We start from the raw sequence: 26,520 nt of genomic DNA on the forward strand, positions 1-26,520 counted from the left end.
TTCAGATGCATAGCAAGCAATTGAAAGTATCCTGGTTTGGATCAGGCACACCTTAGTCTTTAAAATAAGAACCTGGCTTTTTAGAACTTTGTAGAAGTCCTAGACAGCAGATTTTCCCAATGCAACATGTCTTTTGAGTTCTTGACTGTTGTTGCCATGAATATTGATTGTGAATCCAAGTAAAATGAAATTACTGATAACTTTGATCTTTTTCATCTATCATTATGTTGCTTACTGGTCCAGTGGTAAGGATTTTTTCTTCTTAACATTGAGATATAATCCATAATTTTTCTGGTTAATTTAAAATAAAAGCTCTTTTACATAAAGGAAAAAGCTTACTAGTAATGAAAAGGCACTTGATTCAAATCCACCAGGGTCTCCTTGGACAATCTCATCCTGTGTGATTCACTGTCCCTGAAAACCTACTGGAAGGCCAGCGATGAGTCAGGTTTAACTCAAATGGTACATAATAACAACATGAGGTAGATAACGGACACGTTGCCCTTCTGATTTCCCCTGACCCCCATGAACCAGTCAGAGTCCATTCCGATGACAATGAACACAGTAACCCTTCATCTGCAGGTGATAAAAGTAATAATTCAGTATTGTTTGCAGCATCAAAACCATAGAGAACCTTTTAGATGCCAGAAATTACCTTAAGGAATTTGGAAGGAGAGGTGATTATCAGACTGCTTGTTGAAACCCTGGCTGAACAACCAATCACATTGTTGAAGCAGGTGTTCCAGATGATACTGCAGACTGATTGTTGTTATGAAGATAATTAGATGGAAAACTTCCCAGCTGGTTTTCTAGATCTATCCTGAAATGCAATGTGGTGAGTGACGGGATAATATCCATCCGCATACAAGGAAGTCCAGTGAATACCACTATCATTCAAATATATGCACCAACAACTAGAGCCAAAGAGGAGGAAATAGAAGATTTCTACCAACATTTGCAGTCAGAAATTGATCAAATTGCAACCAAGATGCATTGATATAATGGGCGACTTGAATGCAAAAGTTGAGAATGAGGAAGAAGTATCAGTAGCTGGAAAACACAGGCTCGGTGAGAGAAATGTGGCTGCAGATAGAATGATAGAGTTCTGCACATTCAATAATTTATTCATTGCAAATACCTTTTATAAGAAACATAAACACAGGCAATACACATGGATTTCACCTGATGGTATACATAGGAATCAAATCGATTACATTTGTGGAAAGACTCCCTGGAGAAGCTCAATATCAGCTGTGAAAACCAGGTCAGGTGCTGATTGTGGGACAGACCACCAACTACTCATATGCAAGTTCAAGCTGAAATTGAGGAAAATTAAATCAAGTCCACGGGAACCAAGATTTGACCTTAAGTGTGTCCCACTAGAATTTCAAAACCATCTCAGGAACAGATTTGAGGCCTGGAGCACCAATGAGCGTAGGCCAAATGAGCTCTGGGAGGATATCAAGAAAATCATCCATGAAGAAAGCAAAAGATCATTACAAAGGCTGAAAAAGAACAGACCAAGATGGATGTCAGATGGGACTCTGAATATTGCATTAGAGAGCCGAGAAGCAAAAGCTAAAGGAAGAAATCAAGAAATCAAAGAGCTGAACAGAAAATGTCAAAAGGCAGCTCAGGACGACAAAGCAAGATACTGTAATGAAATGTGCAGAGAGCTGGAGTCACAAAATCAAAAGGGCCAAACTCACTCAGCATTTATTTTTTTTAACATTTCTTTTTTCTTTTTTTAATAATTTTAATGAACATTTACAGAGAATTTGGATTTCCATTTCAGCATTTCTTAAGCTGAAGGAGTTGAAAAACAAATTCAAGTGACGGGTGGCAATACTTAAGGACACTTTGGGTAGAATATTAAATGATCCAGGAAGTATCAAGAGAAGATGGAAGGAGTGCATAGAATCTCTGTATCAGAAGGAATTGGCTGACACAAAAGAAGTTAATGAAATAACATATGAGCAAGAGCCTATGGTGATGAAGGAGGAAGTTCAAATTGCTCTGAAGGAATTGGCAAAAAACAAGGCTCCAGGAATTGATGGCATACCAATTGACATATTTCAACAAACAGACACTGCCATGGATGTACTCACTAAGTTGTGCCAAGAAATCTGGAGGACAGCCAGCTGGCCAACTGACTGGAAAAGATCTATATTTGTTTCCAAAGAAAGGTGACCCAACACAGTGCGGAAATTATCGAACAATATCATTACTATCACATGCAAGCAAGATTCTGCTGAAAATTATCCAAAGACTTTTGGAGCAATATGTCAACAGAGAACTGCCAGATGTGCAGACTGGATTTAGAAGAGGTCGTGGTACTAAGGATATTATAGCTAATGTTAGATGGATCTTGGCAGAAAGCAAAGAATACCAGAAGAATGTCTATCTATGCTTCATTGACAATGCAAAGGCTTTTGACTGTGTGGATAACAACAAGCTATGGCTGACTCTGAGAAGAATGGGAATTCCAGAACACTTGATTGTGCTAATGAGAAACCTACTCTTGGACCAAGAGGCAGTCGTCAGAACAGAGCAGAGACACTGCATGGTTCAAAATCAAGAAGGGGGTCCATCAGGGATGTATTCTATCTCCATACCTTTTCAATCTATTTGCAGAACAGATCATCCAAGAAGTTGGGCTATACGAGGAGGAGTGTGGCATCAGGATTCATGGAAGAGTCATCAACAACCTGCGTTATGCAGATGACACAACCCTCCTTGCTGAAACTGAGGAGGACCTGAAGCACTTGCTACAGAAGGTCAAGGATTGCAGCTTCCTATATAAACCAAAGCTCAACATCAAGAAAACAAATATTTTCACCACTGGGCCAATTGGCAGCATCAGTATGGATGGTGAAAAGATTGAGAGAGTTAACAGTTTTAGTTTACTTGGCTCCACAGTCAACACTCTTGGTAACAGCAGCCAGGAAATCAAGAGAAGAATTGCACTGGGAAAATCAGCTGTGAGGGACCTCTCAAGAGTACTGAAGAGGAATGACGTCAGGCTGGAGACTAAGGTTGCCTGATCCGGGCTATAGTCTTTGCAATTATGTGCTATGCACCGGAGAGTTGGATAGGGCATAGGGATGATAGAAAGAGTATTGATGCCTTTGAACTGTGGTGCTGGAGAAGAGTGTTGAATATATCATGGACTGCTAGGAGAACAAACAGGTTTGTCCAGGAGAGGGTGAAGCCAGAATGCTCCTTGGAGTCAAAGATTCTGAAGCTTCATCTGACATACTTTGGGCATGTTGCAAGGAGGGATTGGTCCTTGGAGAGGGACATCATGTTTGGCAGAGTGGAGGGATGGCGCAGGAGAGGAAGACCCTCAATGAGATGGATAGATTCTGTGACTGGATTGGTGGGAATGAGTGTGTTTGAGATAGCGAGGTTGGTACAGGATAGAACGGCTTTTAGGGCTCTTGTACATAGGGTTGGTGTGAGTCGCAAGTGACTTGATGGCACATAACAACAACAACCATGTCTTATGTTGTGCATAGTGAGTCACCTGGACTTCTGCACAGTCAGACAGTCGAGGTGATGGGCATGTGTACTGTTGGTTCCTTCAAGTCTGGTAATCTTTGCTTGGCAATCACTTTTAATTTTTCTTTATTCTTATTTAGATGAAGATCTAGTGCCTGAAGGGTTTGGGTTGTTTTTTTTTTTTCAATCTGGTGTTTGCAGAATCCACATCCAGTTTCTTATTTTGTAATAGTTTCCTTTCTTTAGTAATTGTTTCATAATCACTTTCTATGAAATTTCTTAAAAGAGTGAGAAAATTTAAAGTTGGTGTTTGAATCAGTTCCCTGTCTGGGGTTCCAATTGGGTTTTATGTTTCTCCGCATTTAATAAAATTATTAATTACCAAGAACTATGCCAGACCAAACTTAGTTCCTGCACTAATCATATACTATCCCAAAAGTTATGGGTTGTTTATATGACGTGGGGATTTTCTATCCGGTTTCTCCTAAACAAACTCTTCTATTCTGGCATTTTGATTTGGCCCCAATAGCACTTCCATTTGTTTCATCCTTTTTTTTTGTCCTTATGGCACATTTAACTTTGATAAGCAGGTGCTCTTAGTGAGCATTCATTTCTGTCTCACCTACCTGGCCAAGATTTCCTTCTTTGAACTGGACAGCTCAACTGAGGAAAGTGCTTACAGCGGCTGCTGGTTTCTTCACATTAAAGTCCACAACGTTCTTCCTGTGTAGCAGCAGTTGGGCTGAGCTAGTCTTTGGTCATCTTCAGTAAGACTTTCAAATCTTCACTTTCTGCACACAAGCTTGTATCATCCACATAATGCAGGCTGTTGACGAATCTTCCTCCAATTCTGATGCTGCACTCTTCTTTATATAGTTCTCAAATGATTTGTGTAACATACAAATTAAATAGGTATGGAGAAAGGGTACAACCTGGAGGCACACCCTTCCTGATTTTAAACTATGCAGTTCTCTGTTCTGTTGGTACAACTGCTTCTTGCACAGGTTTCTGATGAGCACGTTTACATTTCCTGGGATTCCCATTCTTCTCAGTGTTATGCATAATTTGTTATGATCCACCTGTTAATTGTTATAATCCATACAGCCTTTGCATAGTCAAAAAAACACTAGTAAACAACTTCTGGTATTCTCTGCTTCCAGCAAAGATCCACCTGACATCAGCAACGATATTCCTCATTCTACAACCTCTTCTACAACCAGCTTGACTTTCTTGAATTTCCCTTTTAATGTTCCAGCCACTATTGTATAAACTTCAGTAAGATTTTTCCTGCATGTAATATTAATGATATTGTTTGATATTTTCCACATTCTGTTGGATTGTTTTTTCAATGGAAACAAATATTGATCTCTTTCAGTCAATTGGCCAGGTAGCTATCGTTCCAATTTCTTGGCCTAGGCTAGTGAGCATGACCAGAGCTACATATATAAGCAAGTATGTATTAATAATTTCTATTTTGTGTTACCTACCGAGCAGTTTTATATTCTGCATGGTATAATAAAATAGCAAATTTCTGATGACTGCACCAAGCCCACCCTGGTCTCACTCTGAATCTGATACATAACCATTGATACCCCTCTTCTCTGGACTTCAGATATAAATCAAAGTTACTAGGTCTGTGACCAGAGCTCTGGGGACTTAGTGGTAAGGAATTGCACTGCCAAGCCAAAGATATACCACTCCACAAAGTTAAATGGGTCCTCTTCACATGTGATTTACTACCTCGGCTGAGACTTCACGGTACACAACAACAGCCCGATGAAGTATTATTAGTCTTAACTGCACATTATAACCTATGAAGGACAATCTCTTATGGTGCAATTTGTAGCCTCTGAGAACCTACTGAAGGTTCAGCTATGTGTTGGTTCCGAATCAACAGCAGCACATAGTAGTGGTTCTTAGAGAACTCTGGTGGCCTAGTGGCAAGATGCTGCCTGCAATCGTGAAGGCATGTGGTTTGAATCCACCATCTGCTCCAGGAGAAGGATGGGCAATCTCCTCCAGAGCAATGCACTACTTATGAAAACCCATCCAGAGAGTAGGCTTGATGTGGTTCCAACTTGATGTGGTCTAGTCCATACAGAGTCACACTACTCACCCAAAGGTTGTGCTTCTCTGGTGTCTCTACTCCACAAGTGACTCGGAGGGAAAAAGATGGGCAATCTCCTTTTGTGTGATTTACAGCCCTCAGAAACCCACTGAAGGGTTGGTGATAAATCAGTTCTGATTTGAGGGCACTGAGGGAAAGAAAGAAGTCATGGTTTCAACAAACAAATTTATTCTCTTCCAGTATAAAACAAACTCATTGCTAAGGTGGTAGTTACAACTATAGCTGGTCCTTCGATTTCCCAGTCTGTGAACCACACTGGAGGAGACTGTCCATCTTTGTCCTGTGCAGCCACTGGTTGATTTGAACTGCCAGAGAAGTTTGGCCTTCTGATTAGCATTGCAGCTTGCTAGGTAATACACTTCTTGTTGTTGTTGTTGTTAAGTGCCGTCAAGTCATAGGCGACTCATAGCGACCCGATGAATGAAAGACCTTGAATAACTTTCATCCTTTCTCCAGGTTCATAGGGTTTCCAGAGCACCTAGAAGTGGATGCCACTCCTGCTTCCAAACTTGTTTTAATCAGGGAACTCCACTAAACACTATCCACCATGGGTAACCATTATCACATTTGACTCATCAGTGTCACAGTGTTCAGCTTCACAGCAACCATGAGTTACCTCTGCACAGCAAGTGGACAGACCAGGGCTATATGACCTATAAGAATGTTCACTAAAAACAATTAAAAACAGGATTTTAAGCTACAGCTTCAAGCAGGTTCCTTTAAAATACCTTTAGTCTAAGTCTCAGGGCAGCCCACCCACTTTTGAAGGGCAAAAAGAGGACCCCAGAAACTCCCCTTGCCTGACTGCCACCAAGTCGAGCCGTCATCCATGAGACGCCAGCCATCTCACCAGTTAGCCAGCTGTCTTCCAGGGTGGAGGGAAACTCCAGTCCCCAAGCCTGGTGAAGTATTATAAGCTACAGCCTTGAGCAGGCTCCACCCTTACTTACCCTTAGTCTATAAGCCCAGTGCTAGGGAAGGTCCTCTTCCTCTACAGTTCTACAGGTAGGTCTTTCTTGTCTTCAGTATTACTAAGTCTGACGTTCCTTGGAGACCCCTTATGTCGTGGCCTTCTCCATTGTCAAGTTGCTTCCTCATACACAGATCTCAGTTGAAAGGACGCACTTCTGCACTGACAATCCTTTCTTGAAGTCTCCTATCTTAACTGGAATTAATTATCTTTTCTATCTGTTGTTGTTGGTTTCTGTCTAATAAGATAGAAAGTGATATAGGCCACACCCCAGAGAAACTTCCTTTACATATCAAGGTAAAGATAAGGTTAAGAGATTTGCATTCCACCCTTAATAATTCTAAATTATTTGGCTTGTGCAGGAGTGACATCCACTTCCTAAATACAATGCCTCTGGAAACTCTATGAACTATGATAAATGTCAATAGTTGTAGAGGGGATTCAGGCCTTCTTTTCACAGGGTCACTATGAGTTGTGCTCAATTTGAAGGCAAGCACAGCAACAACATAGATCATTGCACAATTTCCAAATTATATCACGGTGGTAAGGAGTTGTGATGCTGACACAAAGACACATGGTGTGAATCTATCAGCTGTTCCATGAGACAAAGAAAGACAATCTCTTCCTGTGTCATTTGCTAACCCTGAAAACCCACTGGAGGATCAGTTTTGCCAACAACGACGACTATCCACAACAGTTCAAGCCTTGCCCTATTTGATGCCATTTTCACAACTGCCATCGTGCGTATACTCACTGTGGCAGTCATTATGCTAATCCATTTCCTTGAAGGTCTTTCTCTCCTTTACTGACTGACTTTACTTTCCCTATCATGATGTCCTTTTCCAAAGACTGGACCCTCTTGACAACATGCCAAAAGTACGTGAGACTATGTCTTACCACACTTGCCTCTAAGGCTGCTCTTTCTCCAACACAGGTATATTGTTCTTTGGAATTCTATAGTATATTCAGTGTTCTCTGCCAAAACCACAATTCAAAGACATCGACTCTTCCTTGGTCCTCCTTGTTCACTGTCTTACTTTCACATAGATATAAAGCAATTCAAAACACTCAGGATTGGGCAAGGCACCAAGACCAAGGCACCTTGGTCTTTAAACCAACTTCCCTGTTCGTCAGCACTTTAAGATTTGAAGACAACAGATTTGCCCAATGCAGTAGGGTAATGAGTTTCTTGACCTCTTTCACTATGAGTGCTTGATTGTGGGTCTAAGCAAAATAAAATAATTAACAACTTCTTTTTTAATGTAGCAATTTTTTCTTCATTACTCATGATGTTGCCTAAAGGTCCAGTTGTGAGAATTTTTATATTCTTGATGTTATAATTTAATCCAGATTGAAGGCTGTAGTGTTTTTACCTTCTTTAGTGTTTCAAGACCCCTTCACTTTCACCGAGCAAGGTTGTATCATCTGCATATTGCAAGACAGGCAATCTCCTCCAGTGCCTTGGAAATCTGCTGGAGGAGCCATCTCTGAGTTGGATGTGACTTGACAGCAATGGGAGAAAGAAACAATATCTAGAATATTCCTTTCATTTATTGCAACTTTCCATTTTCCTAGAGTCATACTTCATATATTCTAATTTCCAATTATCAATGGATGTTTGCAGCTGTTTCTTCTCATTATGCCACATCAGGAAATGGAGATCCTGCACTAGGTAAAAGCTCCACATCATTAGGTAGACTCTACTGTGAGGAGGCAGCTCTTCCCAATTATATTTTGAGTTCCTTCCAGCCTGAGATGCCCATCTTCTCCCACTATAAAGATAATATTCTATTACTACCAACAGGGCTACCAGGGACCATTGATTTATAAGTGTATGGTCAGTCTTGCTTATTAGTCTAGGGGACACAATTTGATCCATGATACTCCACCCATTGGTCTGCTAACATTTATGTCTTTGTCATATACAAAATATTTTCATCCAATCAAATCATTGCAAAAATCCTAGATCAACTACAAATCCAAATTCTATCCTGGGACAATATTCTTCTTCATGTATGAATCTAAACTGTAAGTTAACCTGCTTTCAAAGCACAATAGTGACAGGCACAAAGCAGACATTTCCACTGCAAGTGGGAGAAATTGGAGTAAAAGAAATAAACAGCCAACAGAGCCATTTACATTAGCCTACAAGACTTGAAACTAGTCCTCTCTGAGATATAGCTAGCTAGCTAGCTATAGATGGATAGCAATAGATATAGATATAGATATAGATGATATAGATGATAGATATAGAGATAGATAGATATAGATATAGACAGATATATCTCATATAGGACATAGCACATAACAACAACAGGCCTAATTATCTCAAAAGTTCATCATTACATATATTTTTATACTATAAATGCATATTAATTTGCCCTAACGCATGTATAGATTCAATGATAATTGTTATGTGCTATCAAGTCCCCTGCGACTCATAATGGCCCTGTGTACAATAGCTCTGAACTCTGCTCTATCCTGAACCTGTCTCACTGGCTTTAACATACTTAAACCTCTTACCCCAGTTACTGTGTCAGTCCATCTCATCTGAGATCTTCCTCTCCTGTGCTGTCCTTCTGAGCATGATGTCCTTCTCCAAGGGCCTGTCTCTCCTTGCCATGTGCTCAAAGTATATGAGGTGGAGCTTCAAAATCATAGCCTCCAAGAGAGACTTGGTTTCACCCTTTCCAAGACAGACCTGTTTGTTTTCTTGGCAGTCCGTGGTCTGTTCAAGACTCTTCTCTAGCACCACAACTCGAAGGCAGCCATTCTTCTTCTGTCATCCTTAGTCATTGTCCAGCTATCTGATGCATAACAAGTAATGGTGAAGACTATGGCCTGGATCAGGTGTACCGTAGTCTAGAAATTGTCATTGTTGCTCTTTAGCACTCTAGAGAGGTCTGCAAAGAACAGATTTTCCTAATGCAATTAAGTCTTTTGATTTCCTGACTGCTGGTGCCAAGAGTGTTGATTGTGAAGCTGAACAAGCTGTAATTATTAACATCTTAATCTCTTCTTCATCTATCATGGTGCTGCCAATTGGCCCAGTGGGGAGAATCTTTGTTTTCTCGATATTGAGCTTCAATCCATATTGAAGACTACAGTCCTTGACCTTTTGCAGCAAATACTTCAGGGTTCTCCTCAGTTTCAGCAGGTAAGCTTGTGTTATCTTCATAATGCAGGTTGTTGATGAGTCTTCCTCAAATTCTGATGCTTAACCTTGGCATTTTTCAATGTCTTGAGAAAAATAAACTTTGGATTTAAAAAAAAATTTCCAAACAGGAGTCACTGGTGTCTGTGCATGTAGTCAAAATCAACTTGTAAGTGATAAAGATGAGAAGCCACAAAGGAATTGTAGTCAGGAACAGCTTTATCATACCAGGCTTTCATCTTTGTTTCCAGCTTTTGCATTGCAGTCACCAATTGTTACTAATGCACCTTGATTGCAAACATGATCCATTTCAGACTGCAAAAGTCGGTAGAAATCCTCAGTTTCATCTTTGGCTTTAGTAGTTGGTGCTTGTATTGAAATAATAGCTATAGTAACAGATTTTCTTTGTATGCATATGTATAATATCCTGTCACTCACAGCCATCATACTTCAGGATAGATTTTTTTTTCAGCAATATATATATATGAAGCAGGAGTGGCATCCACTTTTTAAATAACATGCCTCTGGAAACTCTATGAACTTTGATAAATTTAAATGGTTTGAGAGGAGCTTCAGGCCTTTTGTTCATAGGGTCGCTATGAGTTGTGCTTGACTCAAAGTCAACAACAACAACATACATATGTATTTTTTTCAGGATAGATCTTGACATGTTCTTATTGATGATGAATGCAACACCATTACTTCCCCCCGTCCTTGTTGTCTGTAGAGTTGGATCTGACTGGCACAGGAGGAGATTGCCTCTTCTTCTCCAGTGGAACATCTGGTGGATGAGAACAGCATACTTTCAGGATTGCAGTGCAGCTTCTTGTCACTAGGGCCACCAGAGCTCCCTACCATTACTCTTTGTCATTCCCAGCATAGTAGACCATCTGATTGTCCCATTCAAATGACCAATACATCTTCGGGTGTTTCATTTGCTTTTGACAACTTAGAATTTGCATATATTCAAACTTCATACATGCTATGTTCCAATTATTAATATTAGTTTGAAGAACCAACACACTTACAGAAGATAAAAGACTACGACCTTCAATATGGATTCCATCTCAACATCAAGAAAACAAAACTTTTCACCACTGGACCAAGAGTCAATACCATGATAGAAGTAACCGTGGAAACAGCAGTCAAGAAATGAAAGGCATCAGGAAGCCATTACATGGGAAAATTTGCAGTCAAAGACATCTCTAAAGTGCTAAAGAACACAGGTGTCTGTTAAAGACTAAGGTGCCCACGATCTAAGGCATGGTATTTTCAATTTCTTTGTATGCATCTGAAAAATTGGACACTGCGTAAGGATGATGGAAGAATAATTGATGCCTTTGAAGGTGCTGCTGGAGAAGGTACTGAATATCCTACAGACACCAAAAGAACAAACTCATCTGTTATGGTAGACGTGCAACCAGAGTGCTCCTTAAGTCAAAGATAGTGAAACTTCATTTCATATACTTCAGGCTTGCTGTTGAGAGAGGCCAGACATTAGGAAAAGATACTACGCTGGGAAAAGTGGAGGGTCAAAGAGAAAAGGGGAAGATCCTCAACAAGATGGATTGAGGCAGTGATTGCAATAATGAGCTTGAGCAAGATGGAAATCTTGAGGATGGTACAAGATAGGGCAAGATTTTGCTGCATGATTCATAGGGTTCTACAAGTAGAAGTTGACTCAATGGCACCTAATAACAAACTTCATCATATATGCTTGTGAAAATAATCACTGAGATGTCTGAGTGGGTGAATCGAAGGAGGTGGGGTGAAGTTGAAGGCGGAGGCCATTTGGGAAACAAGATAAGGGCATGGCCTAAGGCAGTTACTGGGGAAATGGGGAGAGATAACGAAAATGGAACCTAAGTTTTGGGGGCTACTTAGGAGTGCATAGTAACAGAAAAAGAGGGCAATTATACATATAGAAGCACTGTTTACCAAGGAAACGGTTTAGGGATATGAGAAAACTAGTTGCCATGGAGTTAATTCCAACTTACGTCAACTTCCCATGGTCATAGGGAAGCTGATATTAAATGGTGGCTTTTTCAGAAATAGAGATGCTTCTGAGTTCGTTGGAACCTCCAACCTTTCAGTTAGAATCACACTTAAGCTCTTGATCTCTAACCAAGGGTACTGGTTTAGAGATAAAGAGTTTTCATTTGGAATACAGTTCATTTGAGATGCCTAGAGAATTTTATTGTAAAGGTTCTGCCAAAGCACCATTAAGTATTCTGGATCTCCATTCCTCCCAATGTTACGTGTGATATGTTACTATCCAGACAGTTGAATGCATTTTCACAGTCAATAAAATAGAAGTTAACATCTTTCTTATATTCTCTGCTTTCAGCCAAGATCCGTCAAATGTCAACAATGATATCCCTCATTCCATGTCCTCTTCTGAGCCCAGCTTGAATTTCTGGCAGTTCCACATCTATGTACTGCTCTAGTAACTTAAAAATTCTCTTCAGCAAGATTTTACTTGCTTGCAATATTAATGATTTAATAATTTCCACATTCTGGGGAGCTCTGGTGGCAAGAAGCTGCGCTACAATTCCAGAGGTAGTACATGATTCGAATCCACCAGATGCTCTGCTGGATAAGAAGGGGCAATCTCCTCCTGTACCAGTCAGATCCATTTGACTGTACACACACACACACACACACACACACACACACACTTTCCACATTCTGTAGGATTGCTTTTCTTTGCAATAAATATATATACAAATTTAGTCTAGTCAGTTGGCTGGGTAACTGTCTTCCAAATTTCTTATCATAGACAGTGAGCACATCCAGCTCTGCACCTGTTTGCTGAAACATCTGCATGTTCTGTCAGTTCCTGGAGCCTGACTTTTTTGTCACTGTCTTCAATGCTGCTTGGCTGGGTTTCTTTTAGTCCCATTGGTTCTTGATTACATGCTAACAAATGGTTGCATGTTTGTCTACCAATTCTTTTTTGTTATGGTGACTGTATATTTCTCCCCTCTTCTTTTGATACTTACTGTGTTGTTCATTATTTTGCTTCACTATTGCAACTTGAGGCTTGATTTTCTTTCCTCTAGTAGACTGAATCTGACAGGAACATTGCATGGTTTGAAATAGGGAAGGTATGCATCAGCATTCTGTCCTTTGCTACCCTCCTTAATCAATCTGCATGGTGAGCAAATAATCCAAGAAACTGAACATTCCTCTTCATACAGTCCAGCTTCTCACAGTATTTGTTCAGAATCCATATTGAAAAAGCATGGTAGAAGGATATCACCCTGTCCCATACCTTTCCTGGTTTTAAACCCCTGCTTCTGTTCCAACAGATACCAATGGGGTACCACTAGGACTCACAGGATTCTTTCATTTTTGTATTTTCCCCTAGGGGGAATAAATGAGAACAAGCATGTGGATGAACATTTTATTTTTATCTGTAACAAGTGAAAAGGAAATGGAAGTTTATGGTTTTTAAAAAGTCTCCTCAAAAAAGGGGAAGTTTTGAGAGAATATTTGTAGGTTAGGTTAAGGGTGTGGGGAAGAGTTTATGCTTAGTATTTTTATGAGGGAAAGGTGGGGTTTTCTTCAAAAAAGAAATGTAATGCAAATTAGGAGGCATCAGTGGCTGGCCTTCAAGGTGCAGTTGAGCTGGTCGCATGCTCTGAGTAGGTTCTTCTCTGTGGACACTTCCTCTGCAAGACCATATACTCTTTTTGCTTCTGTGCATACATGGCACCTGAAAGTTCTTGCAGATAACTTGAACAGGAAGTATTAAGTTAAAAAGCTTCTCAGGAAAGAACGCCTGAGGCTGCCTTAGCTGAATGCTTTGGCTGCTTGTGTAAGGTGTGCCCGTGTCTTGCTATGAATAGCTTATGGCTGGCCTCCTTGATCTTTACACAAAATGCTTTGTTACAATAAGAAAGAAAGGTCGATTATTCACCATATTGTTTAAAGAGGAAAAGAAAACTGGGAAACCGTAAAGCCTGTTTCTACTCGAGTTCGCAGGTTGCCTTTAACGTCTCTCTTTTTTATGAATTACTAGAAATGGCTCAGTTGCTTGATTGGTCCTAAATGTGAGCTCTGGTAGCTTAAAGGTAAGTAAGGAGTGGTGTTGCCAACTCACAGGATTGTGGTTTGAATCCACCAACTACTCTGCCTGAGAAAGATGGGCTGTTTTCTTGCCTCTGAACATCGCCTGGAGGCTCAGCTATTAGTTCAAACTCAGCTGGTACATAACAACAAAGAGCAATATTTTTTTCGTTTATGTTTTTAGCAATTGTTTTTTGGGCTTTTTTTTTTTTTTTAAACTCAGAGGAACATGGCTCGAATCCAAGCAACTGTTTTTTTTAAAAGTGTTTTTTGAGGGAGCTCTGGTGGCCTAGTGGCAAGAAGCTGCAGTGTAATTGCAAAGGCATGCAGTTCAAATCCACCAGATCCTCTACTGGTGAAGGAGGGGAAATCTCCTCCTATGTCAGTCAGAATTGATTTGATTCAACGGTACACAACAAGGGGAAAGAAAATGGTGCTTTGTTTTTTTTTTTCTGTATATTTTTTAAAATTTTAATGAAAGTTTACAGACTTAGGATTTCCAGTCATTCATTGTTGCACTTTTCTCCCTACCCACCCCTCCCCTCCAATTAAGAAAAACTCTTCCATTGTTATGCAATCCCTCCCTCCTCCCCAAGTCCACTCCACTGTGCAGCCTTCCCTCTGAACTTTCATAATGACAAGAATACCTATTCATATGTCCCTTTTAAACAGTTCTCTCCCTCATCTGTTTCAATGCAGTACACATCATTCCTCCCCTCCGTTTCTGTCTTCCCTCAACCCTGATGTCAGTCCCGTTCTTGAATATATGCTCTTTCATTCTTCATTATGCCTGGTAAGTTTCCCTCTAGTAATTTTTTCCACTACATTTTCGGTGCCTTCACTTGCTTCTTCTTGTTCTGAGATTGCAATGATGCACATTTTATTTCTCTTGATGGTGTCCTGCATTATTCTTAGGTTTTCTTCTTTTTCCTTTCATTTTGTGTCTGCTTTTTGCTCTATCTTCTATTTCACTGGTTCTGTGTTTCATCTCTTCAACTCTGCTCATGTGTCCCTCCATCATGTTGACAGCCTCTGAAACATTGGACCTCATATTTTTTATCATGGTGTCTTGCTTTTCCAGTGCTGCTAACACCTCGTTTGTTTCATCTACATTCTGGATTGATTTTTTTAGCTCCTCCTGGTTTTTGCTTTTAGTATCCTGTATTTCTTCAAGTTTGTTGTTGCAAATATTCAATCACTGTTCTTTTAAATTCTGTGTTGGAAAGTTCCATCAGACTTTCTGGCTTCAGGAAATCCATTGATACTGTGTCACCCTCTGGCGGAGACATTTTGCTTTGCTCTTGTGTATTGTGTGGGATAGCTTGCTTTCTTCGAGACATTGATAGGTTCTTGATCTGAAGATGATGCTCTAGAGATCATTTGGGCAGCTACCCCACTTGTGTGTTTCTCTGAACTTCTGACTCCAGGGAAATGGCAGTGCAGAGCCTTTCTCCTGCTAGATGGGTCCCATAGCAGCTTGCTGGTGATTTCCTTTATGGCCGGGTGCACATGGTTTTGTCCTCCCACAGCTCCAATAAAGGTTCTGATTTACAATCCTACTGTCCACCTTGCCGCATGTTAATTTGTCTCTCTGCAGTGGGAAGGACTCTATTGTCCCTGGGGCGTAGCCATGGTATGGGGTTGGTGATCAGTTCACAGATGTCACCCATCCTCAGTACATCAGACCAGGCCCTATGGATTGTGCGCCTGGCCCCGCTCCTCTAGAAAATGGTTTTTTTGATACTAGGTGATAAGGAATTAGAAGCACAGGATTTTTAGCACATATAGAAATGGAGGTAAAGACAAAAGGTGAAAATTTTAGGAAGGTTTTTTTTTGTTATTATTAATACATCGTAATCTATGAGTCAGAGGAGAAGATTTGGGGTTTGTTTGTTTGTTTTTCTTAGCAAGAGGTCTTATGTAGGAATGAGAGTGGTCTTAGTGTTGAACTCTCATATTCCAAATGAACTTTTATTTTGTTTACTCACTTCTTGCTCAATTGGTATACCATCTATTCCCGGGGTCTTTTTTTTTTATATTTCCTTCAAAGCACCTTGAACTTCTTCCTTCATCACCATAGGCTCTTGTTCATATCTTGTTTCATTATATTCTTCTGTGTCTGCCAATTCTTTCAATACAGTGACTCAGTATATTCCTTTAATCTTCTTTTAATACTTCCTGGATCATTTAATATTCTGCCTAAAGCATCCTTGATTATATCAACTTGAGGTTTGAATTTGTTCTTCAGTTCCTTGAGCTTAAGAAATGCTGAGTGAGTTCGGCCCTTTTGATTTTCTGACTCCAACTCCTTGCGCATTTCATTGTAATATTTTGCTTTGTCATCCTGTGCTGCCTTTTGGAATCTTCTATTCAGCTCGTTAGTATCTTGAATTATTCCTTCTGCTTTGGCTTCTCTGCTCTCCAGTGCCATCTTCAGAGTCTCTTCTGACATCCAATTTGGTCTTTTCTTCCTCCTCTGTCTTTGTAATGACCATTTGCACTCTTCCTGGCTTATACCCTTGATATACTCATCTGGTCTTCGCTCATTAATGTTCAAGGCCTCAAACCTATTCCTGAGATGGTTCTGAAACTCAAGGTCATATTTTGGTTCCCGTGGATTCGGTTTAATTTTCCTCAACTTCAGCTTGAACTTGCATATGAGTAGTTGGTGGTCTGTTCCACAATCAGCTACTGGCTTTGTTTTGCATAGCTGATTTGAACTTCTCTAGAAGTTCTTTCCTCAGATGTAATCAATCTGATTCCTATGCAAACCATCAGGTGAAATCCATGTGTATAACCTGCATTTATATTTCTTATAAAACATATTTGCAATGACTAAGTCATTGATTGTGCAAAATTTAATAATTCTATCTCCAGCTTCATTTCTGTCACTGAGTCCATGTGTTCCAACGACTGATTCTTCTTTTCTGTTGCCAACTTTTGCATTCCAGTCACCGTTATTATTAATGCATCTTGTCTGGTATACCAATTAACGTATTTCAGCTAACAGATGCTGCCCTGGGTGTGCTCACCAAGTTGTGCCAAGAAATCTGGAGAACAACCACTTGCTTGGAACTGACTGAAAGAGATCTATATTTATTCCCATTCCAAAGAACGGTGACCCAACAAAGTGTGGAAACTATAGAACAATATCATTGATTTCAAATGCAAGCAAGATTCTGCTGAAGATTATCTAAAAACAACTGAATTCCCAGAAGTCCAGGCTGGGTTTAGAAGGGGTCGTGGTACTAGCGATATCGTAGCTAATGTTAGATGGATCTTCGCTGAAAGCAGGGAATACCAGAGGAATGTCTATCTGTGTTTCATTAACTATGCAAAGGCGTTTGACTGTGTGGATCATAACAAACTATGGTAACTCTGAGAAGAATGGGAATCCCAGAACACTTGATTGTGCTAATGCGAAACCTATACTTGGACCAGGAGGCAGTCATCAGAACAGAGCAAGGAAACACTGCATGATTCAAAATTGGGAAGGGTGTACGCCAGGGATGTGTCCTATCTCCATACCTTTTCAACTTGTATGCAAAACAAATTATCCAGGAGGGTGGGCTCTATGAGGAGAAGTGTGGCATCAGGATAGGTGGAAGATCTATCAACAATCTGTTTTATGCGGATGACACAACCCTGCTTGCTGAAACGGAGGAGGACCTGAAGCATCTGCTGCAGAAGGTCAAGGACTGCAGCTTTCAATATGGATTGAGGCTCAATGTCAAGAAGACAAAGATTCTCACCACTGGACCAATTGGCAGCATCAGGGTGGATGGTGAAGAGATTGAGATTGTTCACAGCTTTAGTTTGTTTGGCTCCACAGTTAACACTCTTGGCATCAGCATCCAGGAAATTTAAAGACCTATTGCCATGGGAAAATCTGCTGTTAGGGACCTCTCCAAAGTACTGAAGAGCAATGGTGTCAGTCTGGAGACTAAGGTGTATCTGATACAGGCCACGGTCTTTGCAATCACTTGTTATGCATCAAAGAGTTGGACAATGACTAGGGAGGATAGAAGACGAATTGATGCCTTTGACCTGTGATGCTGGAGAAAAGTATTGAATATACCAGGGACTGCTAAGAAAATGAACAAGTCCATCCTGGAGAAGGTTAAAGTAGGCTGCTCCTTATAGGCAAGGATTCTGAAGCTTTGTCTGACACTTTGAACATGTTGCAAGGAGGAACCAGTCCTCGGAAAGGGACGTCATGCTTGGGAGGGTGGAGGGACAGTGCAGGAAAGGAAAACCCTCTATGAGGTGGATTGATTCAGTGACGAGTAATTGGGGTAGGTGTGTCTGAGAGTACTATTAGCACAGGACATAGCAGGGTTTAGGGATGTTGCACATTGGGTAGCTATGAGTCACAAGTGACTCGATGGCACATAACAACAACACTTCTTGCTACAGGGTCAGTTCAACTCACAGCTGATCCTCCATTGGGTTTCTGACCTCTAAATCACACAGGAGGAGATTGCTCATCTTTCCACAGAGAAGCAGTGGGTGGATTAGAACTGCCAGAGAGTTGTGGTCTTTGCATTAGCAGCACTGCTCTTTAGTGACTATGCAACCACATAGATAGTCTTCTCCTGTGAGATTGGTTCTGACTTAATGGCAATGAGAAAGGAGGCTAGTCCTGTTAAAAGTCTCAGACAAGAGTCTTATAATAAAAGTTTACAGAATACTCCTGGGCCTCCACAATAAAAAGATAATCCAATTAGAAAATGGGCAAAAGACATGGAAAACATTTCACAGAGGAAGATATTTGAAGGACCAACAGACACATGAAGAAATGCTCAAAATCACTGGCAATAAGAAAAATGCAAATCAAAACCACATTGAGGTACCACCTCACTTCAGTAAGAGTGGCAAAGTTTAACAGGGTAGCAATTGATAGGTGTTAGAGAGGATGTGGTGAGAAAGGAACTCTTACACATTATTGGTGGGATTGTAAAATGGTACAACCATTCTGAAAGGCAGTTTGGCGATTCCTCAAAAAGGTGAACATAGAAATTCCATATGACCCAGCTATTTCACTACTTGGAATATACCCTGAAAATATGAAAACTGAGGCACAAACTGAGATTTGTACACCAATGTTCATAGCAGCATTATTCACCATGGAAACAGCCCAAATGTCCAACCATAAATGAATGGATTGAGAAATTATGGTACATTCACACAATGGAATACTATTCAGCACACAGGAGCAATAACTTTGTAAATTACAACCTAACTTGGGAGGGACTGGAGAGCATTATGCTGAGTTAACTCAGTCCCACAAGGATCAATATTGTTATAAAACCATTATTGTAGAATGACTATAAGGATCCAGGAGGAGTGGAGAGGCTAGAAGCAGAGGGATGTGGATGTGCATGGGGAGGGGATATTAATCATTGGACTATACAATTTGATTGGGGGGGTGAGGGAAATTGAAAGAATTTGTTTGAATTTGTATTCAAGTTTTGTAAAGTAGTAGGGGAATAAATAAAGCACACACACACAAAGAGTCTAATGTATAGTGTGGAGTTGAACAAACTTCCAAAGAAGGGGGTATTATAGATGTTTGAGAAGTTTGAAATTCAGAGAAAAGCCCGAGATTTTTTTTAATGGTGTCTGGACTGATTTATTAAGCTCATAATGCAGTCAAGTGGCAGTTCCTATATAGGCACGCTGTGCTTTGAGCTCTAAAGCAAATCCTAGCTTGTCTCACAGCAACTCCACCTAATACCTCTACAACTCTCTTCCCTCCCTTCTCTCCCCACAGTCCTAAAGAAAGGGCCTTTTTACATCTTCTATTACTCTGGGTTGATTCAGTGACTGGGATAATGGGTATAGGTATGTCAGAGACAATAATATTGGCACACCAGAAAGCAGGGTTTAGGGCTATTGTACAATAGGATTGCTATGAGTTGCAGGCAACTTGATGGCCCACCACCACCAGCAGCAGCAGCACAACAACAGCAATCACTCTGGTGATCTAGTGGGTAAGGCAAGTGGTTAGAATACACTAGCTGCTACTTGGGAGAAGATTGACAATCTCTTCCCATGAGATTTACAACTTCTGAAAACCCACTGGAGGGTCAGTTCCAACCTAGTGGCACAGAACAACAACATCTCTCCCTTTCACTCACTCTTCATCATTGAGTCCTCAGGTCATAGTTGACCCTAAAGTGTGTTTTTGGAGACTGTAAACTGCACAGGGAAAGATTGCCCATCATTCTCCCACAGATTAGCTGGTGGAGTTGAATTACCAGAGACCTATAGGTTAGTAGTGTGACTTTCTACAGACTAAGTCACTAGAGTTCCCTTCAATCTCAGAGGATCTTAACTTTTCACTCATCAAGATCACATGGAGGACTTGTTATAATACCCCAAACTAAGCTCACTGCCATCAAGTTGATTCTCCATAGTGACCTTGCAAGACATAACTGGACTATAAGATATCTGAGCTCTGGTGGCTGAGTGGTAAGGTTAAAAGAAAGACAGTCTTTGAATTCAGGAGCTGTTCTGTGGGAGAAAGATGGGCAATCTTCTCCTGTATGACTCGCTGCCTCTGAAAACCTGATGGAGAGCCAGCTCTATCAGTCAGTTCTGACTCAAAACTACTCAACAACAACAACAGGATTTAGAAAGTGATAAATCTTTAGGCAAACAGATCACCTCATCTTTGTCCTACTGAGACCTACTGGTAGTTTCAAATTGCTGATGTTTTTATTAGAAACTGAATGCTTTTACTTGAGGACGCTAGGACATTTTTGTTAAAGCACAGATTGGCTTTTAGTTTCTGATTCTACAGATCTGGGGATGGGTCTGAGGATTTGATTTGTATTAAGTTTCCAAAAGATGGGAATGCTGCTGATCCGCTAACTACATTTTAAAAATCACTGGTTTACCTTACAACCTTGGCTCTTCGACCCTTGATTTATAATAATGTGCTAGAATCTTTTTATAACGGCTGACTTTTGTTAGTGAGAGGTAAAAGAATTTGAAATTTTTTTTTCTCTCAATAAAGAGTTTGCATAACTGGGGTCACACAATTTGATAGGTAGAGGGAGGGGTGGGTAAAGGAAATGGGAAAGATCTGGTGTGAAAAACAATGTGTATGAATTTGTTCAATCTGCTCTGAAAGAATTGGAAGAAAAAACAAGGCCCCAGGAATCGGTGGCAAACAGACTGACGTATTTCAACAGATACTGCCCTGGATGTGCTCACCAAGTTGTGCCAAGAGATCTGGAGAACAACCACTTGGCCAACTGACTGGAAGAGATCTATATTTGTTCCCCTTCCAAAGAAAGGTGATCTGACAGAGTGTGGAAACTATAGAACAATATCATTAATATCACATGCAAGCAAGATTCTACTGAAGATCATCCAAAAATGACTAGAATAGCACATCAACAGAGAACCTCCTGAAGTGCAGCCTGGATTTGGAAGAGCCTGTGGCATTAGAGATATTATAGCTAAAGTCAAATGGATGTTGGCTGAAAGCAGAGAGTACCAGAGGAATATCTGTGTTTCATTGACTATGCAAAAGCATTTGACTTTGTGGATCACAACAAACTGTGGCTGACTTTGAGAGGAATGGGAATCCCAGAACACTTGATTTTGCTTATGCGAAATTTATACTTGGATGAGGAGGCAGTCATCAGAACAGAGCAAGGAAACACTGCATGGTTCAAAAATAGGAAGGGTGTGCATGGTTCAAAAATAGGAAGGGTGTGTGTCAATGATGTGTCCTATCTCCATATCTTTTCTATTTATACACAGAACAGATTATCTGGGAGGCTGGGCTGTATGAGGAGAAGTGTGGCATCAGGATTGGAAGTAGACTTATCAACAGTCTGCATTATGCAGATGATACAACCCTGCTTGCTGAAACTGAGGAGGACTCAAAGCGCTTGCTGCAGAAGGTCAAGGATTGCAGCCTTCAATAAGGATTGAAGTTTAATGGCAAGGAAACAAAGATTCTCCCCACTGGGCCGATTGGCAACATCATGATAGACGGTATAGAGATTGAGACTGCTGACAGCTTTAGTTTGCTTGGCTCTACAATCAAAATTCTTGGTACCAGGAGCCAGGAAATTAAAAGACATATTGCATTGGGAAAGTTTTCTGTCAGAGATGTCTCCAATATACTGAGAAGCAATGATATCAGTCTGGAAACTAAGGTGCACCTGATACTGGCCATGGTCTTTGCCATTACTTGCTATGCTTCAGAGAGCTGGACAATGCTTTTAAAAAATTACTTAAAAAATTAAAGTTTGCATAACTTTTATTCTAGAGAAGGGTGGTTGTTGTGTACCGTCCGGTCAGAACCTACCCATACCTGCCTGATCTTCCAATGAGTTTTCAGAGGCGATAAACCACACAGGAGATTGTACATCCTTTTCCCACCCAGCAATTGGTGGATTCGAACTGTGTGCCCTTGGGATTGCAGCACAGCTTCTTACTACTAGACCATTAGAGCTCCCTCAAACACACCTATATACTCCCAACAGCCTGGCCCCTATTCCACTTATCAACTAAGCTGTATCTCTAATATTTAGTGGCATTAAAACATCTGTCTGTTTACTATGTCCATGGAGTTTGTGTCTCAGGAATGTGTAGAGCAGAGTAATTATGACTTATTGTCCACTTTGGAGGAGAAAATTAACTGATCTTAGTGATAATGCAAGGATAGTAGGTAAAATGGAGCCATCCTAGGCAAACAAGAATGCCTGGTCGTCCCACACTAAGAACTCAAAATAACCATTAGAACTCAAAGATTGATTTCTTTATTCTAGTGACACACATGTTCCCCTTTTCTCAAAACAGAAATGTCTGTCGATGGCTAATACTTGGAGGTGAGAGAGGGAAAAAAACCCAAACAAACTGCAATCATTTAATAGTCCCAATATATCCTCTTCAAGAAATACTCATTCATATGCAATGCCAAGGAGTTCAACTTATTTGTAGCCACAAAAGAAAGGCAAGCTGCCTTTTCCTCCTGGCCAAGCCCCACAGCTCTATTGGAAATAAGTCTTTCTCCCCATCCTTGAGTCTCCATCATACTATATAAGCTTATTCAAATTTTTTGTTCACGTGTGCCCACAAATCAGAATGTCAGTTGTAGTTTTACTTAGCATCTGCCGTCTTCCTCTTTCGCTCAGGTTTGTTCCCATCTGTTACGCACAAATCCCCCTGAAGCAGTTTCACCTCTGCCACATCCTGCCATGAGGATACCGAATTAGGGTGCTGCCCCTGAGAAGGCTCTCTGGTGCCAGAACATGACTAGGTTTATGCAGAGTCAATAAGAATAGCCTTCTTCCAACCCCCTTCCACACTTCCACACTTCTTGAGCCTCAGTTATTCTCTTAGAGTTTCTCTACTAAGTAATTTTGCAAGCTTCTGGTGCAAAATGTGACTAATTTTTTGGTCACTCTCCTTTCCAGATGCTAACATCCAGCCTAGTAGATGGGACTCAGACTTCCCAGTCAATTTCTAGGTTCCAAGCCTAACTCCTGTTTTTTCCCTCACAGTATGAATCCTTCTATCCCTGCAAAGAGATGTCTGAGAAGGATTTTTTTTTAATCAGAGAAAGATGAGAAGCCAATGGAAGATTTAGAATATTCTGGTTGCTGTGTTGAGGACAGAGTAAAGGAAGTCAAGAAAAAGATGGAGACCAGTTAGAGGACTGTTAGGAAACAGGCAGTGAGAGGCTACAGCAGATTGGCCAGGTAGTGAAAGCAGACATTGTAAGGATCATTAGGTACTGAGCTATTTTGAAGACAAAGCCAGTAGATTAGGATAGTTAGAATGTTGGGTGTGAGAGAAGAATCTAAGAAGATTCCAAGGTTTTGACTCAATGCCTGGGGCTGTTATCAAGTAAGATGATCAGGAGGACTATAGGTGGAGAAGGTTTGAGGGGAAAAGAGGAATTTCATTTTGGACATAGTGAAGTTCTTGATGTCTAAGTTAAGATCAGTAGTAGGGAACTTCTCTTTCAACCTACGTGGGATTACATTGCTGAAGAGTTGAACCTAGATTCAATTACATAGACAAAGAGTTTACAAAGTTTATCTGGTGTCATAGAGTCAACTACTGCTCGTCACCACCCTATGAACGGATCTGAACCTTGCCCTATCCTGCACCAGCCTCACAATCTCTCATATACTCGAGCTCATTGTTAGAGTCCCTGTAAAGCATCTTACTGAAAGTCTTCCTCTCTTTTACTGACCTTCCACCTTTCCCAGATTGACTGGCCTCTCCTGATAACATGTCCACAGTACGTGACATGAAGTTTCACCCTCCATGCCTCTAAGGAGCACCCTTGTACTTCCTCCAAAATGGATTTGTTTGAGTTTTCTTTCTTGCAGTTTGTGGAATAGTCAGTACACTTCTCCAAGACCACAATTCAAAGACATTGATATTCTTCTGTCCTCCTTAGTCATTGCCCAACTGTCAGATGCGTAGGAAGTAATTGAGAAGACCACTACCTCAGTCATTAAAATTACATCTTTGTGCTGTAGAACTTTGAAGAGGTCACTTGCAGCAGCTTTTCACAATGCAACATATCTCTTAATTTCTTTATTGTTGCTACCATGAGTGTTGATTGTGGATCCAAGTAAAATTAAATCCTTGACGACTTTAAACTTTTCCCCATCTATAATGATGTTGCCACTTGGTCAAGTGGTGAGGATTGAAAGTTGTAGTCGTTGATCTTCTGTAGTAAATGCTTCAAGTCTTCTTTACTTTCTGCAAGCAAGGTTGTGTCATCTGCATAAGGCAGGCTCTTGATAAGTCTTCCTCCAGTGCTGATATCATTCTCTCCATATCATCAGTCCTGCTTCTCTAGTTACTTGCTCAGCATACATATTGAATAGATATAGTGAAATAATACAACTTTGACACACATCCTTCTTGATTTTTAGCCATGCGTTTTTCTCTTGTTCACATTGGTGCTGTGTAAACAGCTTACATAAGCAAAACTTATATAAAAACGATTTTTCCAATTTAGCAAACTCTGTTGCTTTCCTGTCCAAAAGGATAAGAAAATAGTTCTTATCTTTCAAAAAGGTCTGGTGGCGCAGTCTGTAGGAAGTTACTCTGTTAACCCAAAGGCCTTGTCTCTCTGGTAGTTTGAATCCACCAGTGACTCCCAGGGAGAAATAGGGGCAATTCCCTCCCGCATCATTTATAGCCTTGAAAAGCCAATGGAAGGTCAACTCTGAGCCTGGTCCAACATGACGGCAATGAATTTGAGTTTTCTGTTCTTCTGCTGGGTGTCCTAGGATAGCGACCTTGCAAACATGTTGCTGTTTTTGTTAGGTGTTGTTGAGTCTAACCTACAAAGCAAAACCTGGCCCTCCCCTACGTCGTTCTCACAACCTCCACTATGCTAAAGCTTATTGTTGTAAGCATGGTGCCAGTCCATCTCCTTGAGGGTCTTCCTTGCCTGCACTTACCCTCTACTTTTACAAGCATGATGTCCTTTTCCAAAGACTGCCTTCCTGACAACATGCTCAAATTCTGTGATCTGAAGTATCTCCATCTTTGCTTCTAAGGAACAATCTGGTTACACTTCATCCAAAAGCATTTGTCTGTCCTTTTGGAATTCTGGGTATATTTATTCAATGCTACTTGGCAATACCACAATTCAAAAGCGTCAATTTCTCAGTCTTTCTTAATCATCGTGCAGTTTTTCCTTGAATATGAAGCAGTTGAAAACACCATGACTTGTTAGCACAGCTTAGTCTTTAACTTCCTTACTCCTCACCACTTTAAAGAAATCCTTCACAGCAGATTTGCCCAATGCAGCACATCATTTTATTTCTTGACTGCTGTTATCATGTATGCTGATTGTAGATCCAAGGCAAATGAAATCATTGACAACTTTAACAGTTTTTCTATCGATCATGATGTTACCTATTGGGCTATCGGTGAGGATTTTTGCTTTCTTGATGTTGCAATGTAATCCTAATTGAAAGCTGTAGTCTTTGATCTTCTTCAGTAAGTGCTTCAAGTTTTCTTTACTTTCTACAAAAAAGATTGTGTTGTTTGCCTAACACAAATTGCTAATGAGTCTTCTTCCAATCCTGATCCCACATTCTCTTAATTTAGTCCAACTTCTTGAATCATTTGTTCAGCATACAGATTTAATAGGCATGAAGAAGGGATAAAACCTTGATGCACACCTTTCCTAATTTTTAAATTATGCAGTGTTCCCTTGTTCTGTTCAGACAACTGCTTCTTGGTCTATGCACAGGTTTTGCGTGAGCATAATTAACTGTTCTTGGAGTCCCATTCTTTTCAATATTATCCAAAAATTATTATGATCCACACCATAAAATACCCTTGCATAGTCAATAAAACAAAAACAAATATCTTTCTGTTATTCTATGTGTTCAGCCAAGATCCATTTGACTGACATCAATAATGATGTCTCACTCTATGGTCATTTTTAATCCATCTTGAGTTTCTGGCTGTTGTATATTCATGTACTGCTCCAGTCATTTAAAAATGATCTTCAGCAAAATTTTACTTAAGTGTAATATTAATAACAAGAAGACAAAGATTCTCACCACTGAACCAATTGGCAGCATCAGGATGGATGACAAAGAGATTGAGATTGTTCACAGCTTCAGTTTGCTCGGCTCCACAGTCAACACTCTTGTCACCAGCAGTAAGGAAATCAAAAAGCGTATCGCG

The 26,520-nt window shown here is 40.4% G+C and overlaps 1 pseudogene; it reads right to left on the reverse strand.

The window, feature by feature from the left end:
* Positions 1-455: 455 nt before the first annotated feature.
* Positions 456-7,365, reverse strand: LOC102857523 (annotated as a pseudogene).
* Positions 7,366-26,520: the final 19,155 nt, after the last annotated feature.

This window comes from Elephantulus edwardii, unplaced genomic scaffold, assembly GCF_000299155.1.
Source record: "Elephantulus edwardii isolate Elephantulus edwardi_28Jun2011 unplaced genomic scaffold, EleEdw1.0 scaffold00051, whole genome shotgun sequence".
NCBI classification, from domain to species: Eukaryota; Metazoa; Chordata; class Mammalia; order Macroscelidea; family Macroscelididae; genus Elephantulus; species Elephantulus edwardii.